Genomic DNA, 4,569 nt, shown 5'->3' on the forward strand with positions numbered 1-4,569 from the left:
TGTAAATAACCAATTTTTAAAGATTTATTTATTAAAAGTATGTTCACATAATTAATCAATTGACAAATTGCATGAAAAAGTAACGTATTTTAATTTTATTTTTATTTTGGATAAAATACTTTCAAAACTTTAATTTTGCTACCTAATATGTAAAGTTTTAAACATTTAAGTACTCAGATAATCGGTTGAAGCATTAACTCTTTCTTCTAACAAACCACAATACATAAAAACTAATTTTTGATTAACTTATTCATATCGACAAATAATATCGAGTTAGATACCACATCACAATGTTAACCGGTTAATACTTCATTCGATTACCTAAGTATGTGAGTCCCTTATATGATCAATCTTCTGATAAGCTTCAATAATCCATGGCAGATCTGGATTTTATATCAAGAACACAATGAGAGAGATGAGAGAGAAAGTCAAGATCTAATTTTTTGGTCAAACTCTCTTTCATACGTATTAGAATTTTATAATAAGCTTCCTACTAACAATTACAAGATCTTACCCTATTTATAGGGTCAAACAATACACATGGTCAAAGTCAAACTATTCTAAAGAAAAGTCAAACACAATGAATTTTACAATTATAGACAATATTTAACTTTCAAGACGAATACAATTTAATATTGATTTTCAGTCCTAACAAAGTACGTAAATGTTTCAAACTTTAAATCTCAGTTATCAAAATGAATGTTTTGAAAGTTTATTACCCAAAATATGAATAAAGTTAAACTATGTTACTTTTTCGTTCAATTTTTACCCTTAATCAAAATTAGAAATTTATATGGTTTTTTTAATTTAACAAATATTTTAATAACTTAATCCTTTAAAATAAAAAAATTAATGGTTTTATAATTTAAAAAATCAATTTATAAACTAAACAACAATTTAAAAAATTGAAATAAATAAAGGGTATTATTGAACAATGATTACAAGTTATTTTTGAATAAAAAATAAAAAATAATTAATAATAATTAAATAATTATTACTTATAGATATGAGTATTATGGTGGGGTGTAAATCCTAAATATGTGGGGTGTAAATCCACCAAGCCTAATATTGTTATAGGTCTTTTTTTGACTTTTTAATTGCACTCACACCTATTAAAAAAGTCAAAAGAAAACTTATTAATAACATTAAATGACATAAAATTTTGAATCTCTCTCTCTCTCTCTTACTTTTTTTTTTAATTAATAGATAATAATTATTATTGGTCTATATTAATTATAATTTTTATTTGTATTATATATTAATCAAATTTAAAACCAATAAATGGAAAGACAATAACTTTGTTATTTATAAAAAATAATATATCATTTATGTTATAATTTTACAAAGTTTAACCATATGTATATAGTCATAGAGTTTGTCCTTATAAAAATCGAATAAAAATATGGAAATTCTTAATTTTCATTTTATCTATATTTTCATTGAATATATCATTAATTTTTCCACAACTTTAAAAAATAAGAAAATAATCCATCATTTTTTTTCCGACTTTAAAACTTAAAAAGTAACTAATAAATTCTTATTTAAGTTTTTGAATATTCAAAAAATAATTTTATCAGATTTCAACAATCTCTAAAAATTCAGATAATAACTCGTCGTTTTTTTTATTAAAAATTCAAATATTAAATTAGTTTAAATTGTATTATGTTTTTTTATTAAGAAAAAAAAGAAACAATATTGTTATACTAAAAATATATAGAAAAGAAATTTTGAAAACATAAGCTTAGAGGTGGTTGGAAGAAAAAAAATTGACTTCTTGAAAATGTTAATGAACTTAATGTTAATTTAATGAACTTGATATTAGTTAAGTGAAGTGATATGTATTTTACTATTGCTATAAAAAGGTAAATAAAATTTGTATTGTCATTCACAAGTAACAATTTCAACATTCTCTCTTTACGATTTCGAGCTTGTTAATGGATAGTTGGAAAAACAATTTTCAATTTGATCGAGATTACAACGCTGAGGTACTTTCACTTACTATTTGCGATTTTTTTTGCTAGTTTGTAAAATATAGTTTTTTTTATGCATGTGCATGTTTAGGAATAAGATATTTACATAAACAAACAACTTCCGCTGACGATTTGCATTTTTATCAAAATTCCAATAATAGTATTTTCATTTTACTATTTTGTGACATATTTTCACTTACTATTTTTTAATATAGTTTTCTTGCATGTGTATGTCTAGGAATATGATATTTACACAAACCAAGCAACTCAAGGTGAAATTTTGCATTTTTATCGGAATTCCAATGATGAGGTATTTTTACTTACTACTTCGTCATATAATTTTCATCTACTACTTTGTAATAAAGTTTATTTTTTCTATATTTGTATGTTTAGGAGTATAATATCTACACAAACCATACAATTCAAGACGATGATATTCACGCATCAAAATTTTCCACCGACAAGGTGTTCAAATCTCATCAAAATTTAATCGATTGAGTGCAACAGTTGGGACGTTCCATTGGTTACATTATTGTCACGAAAAGATCTAAGACAAAACGAGGTGGAGTTATGTCTAAAGTTATATTAATATGCGATCGTGGTGGTAAACACAAAGGTAATGGTAGTTCTAGTAGACATACTGGAACTAAAAAAATGAATTGTCCATTCGAGTTAGCAGGAAAATATTCTTCAAAGAATGACTTTTGGACGTTAACAATGATATGTGAAAAACATAATCATGAACCTGCAGAAGATTTGGAGAGTCATCCATTTGCAATGCGATTGACTGAAAACGAAGTCCACTTGGTGGAAGTTTTGTCAAAGAAGAATGTCAAACCACGTGATATTCTATCAACATTGAAGGAGCAAAATCCAGATAACGTGTCTACACTCAGAACAATATACAATACACATTGAAAATTTTGGGCGACTGAACATGAAGGTAAAACTCAAATGCAAGTTGTCATGTCATTTTTGCAGGAAGAAGGCTACTTGCATGAGGCGCATGCAAATAACTCTAATCAGTTGGAAGATTTATTTTTCATTCGTCCAATATCATTGACGTTGTGGCGTGCATTTCCACACGTGTTGTTGATGGATGCCACATATAATATGAACATGTATAAAATGCCCCTCCTTCAGATTGTTGGTGTAACATCAACTAATATGACTTTTTCCATAGCATTTGTTTTTATGCATAAAGAAAAAGAATCCAACTATACATGGGCATTGAATTGTCTCACAAAGACAATGGTCTTAAAAAGACAATGATCTTAAAAAGACAATGGTCTCAAAAAGACAATGGACAGATGTGCATCCCCACATGTTATTGTGACCGATCGAGAGTTGGCATTGATGAAAGCATGTAATAATGTATTTCCCAATGCTAAACAACTACTTTGTAGATGGCATATTTATCAAAGTATTTTGAGAAAGTGTAAACCATCAATAACGTCGCATCAATCTTGGAATTTCTTTTACAAAGCATGGACGTCATTAGTTGAATCTCAAACAGAGGAAACATATAGATTCAATTTGGCACAAATTGAAAATATATTGCTCGAGTATCCAGGTATTGCTTCTCCCTATCTCTATCTCTATCTCTATATATGAGTAAAATTAATATTATTTGAGTATCCGGGTATTACTTTTCCACACGATTTTTCATAATGTTTATCTTTTTCTTGTTATTCTATTTAATCCAATGACTTAATATTCAAATTGTTGGATCTAAAATTCAGCTTTGATATTGATCTAATACTCTAGAAAAGCTCTTGAACAATGAAGTGCAGCAGAAGTAATAATGAGAGAAAAACAGAGTATTAAGAACACACAGTATTGATGAATAAGATGAACACAAGAGAATTGCTTCAAAGGTTTTTCAATCAATTCAATTGAAAAATTTGACGATTACAATACTGGAAGCTCCACCTATTACAAAGGTCCTATCCGCTATTTATACTAGTTCCTAACGACCTTACTGACAAGATCTTGACTCGTGAATTCATCTAAGCCGTCCAAATAAAGTCGATTATTCCCTAGACACGTGAGAAGCACATGCGGCTAACAACCTTCGTAAACTGATGGAACAGAAACTTCACAGAAGACGAAATCCGCAGACCCTCTGTGAGCCATCTCAGAGGCTCTGCTGTAATTGACTTGCATGTTCTATTTGACAGAGGACTATTTTCCAGAACCGCTGTGAGAGACATCAGAGGTTCTGTCATACTTCACTTGTTCGATCAAACGGCTTCTGTCGCTTAGTCCTCTGTTGTCTTCTGTGGAGTTATCCTTCTGTCAAGACTTGCAGTATACTTTTTCTATACTTTTACAAAATAGGAATAATTGAGCTAACAATCTCCCCCTAAGTATGAAAAAGTAATTTTGGACAGTTGGGTGCAAGAATTGACTTATGAAAAAAATACAAAAGGAGATTAATCTCATCCTCTGAAAAAATGTTACAGGCCTATACTATTACAAGAGATTACTCCACAGCAGAGTTTGGAAAATCGTCTACGGCATATTACAGGTCAGTCTTGACAGTCTTGTAGACCTTGAAAATCCATTCTCTGAAGGAGACTTGTATCTTGATTGTTTC

The sequence above is a fragment of the Cynara cardunculus genome, assembly GCF_001531365.2.
Source record: "Cynara cardunculus var. scolymus isolate 2C chromosome LG 17, CcrdV1, whole genome shotgun sequence".
Lineage (NCBI taxonomy): Eukaryota > Viridiplantae > Streptophyta > Magnoliopsida > Asterales > Asteraceae > Cynara > Cynara cardunculus.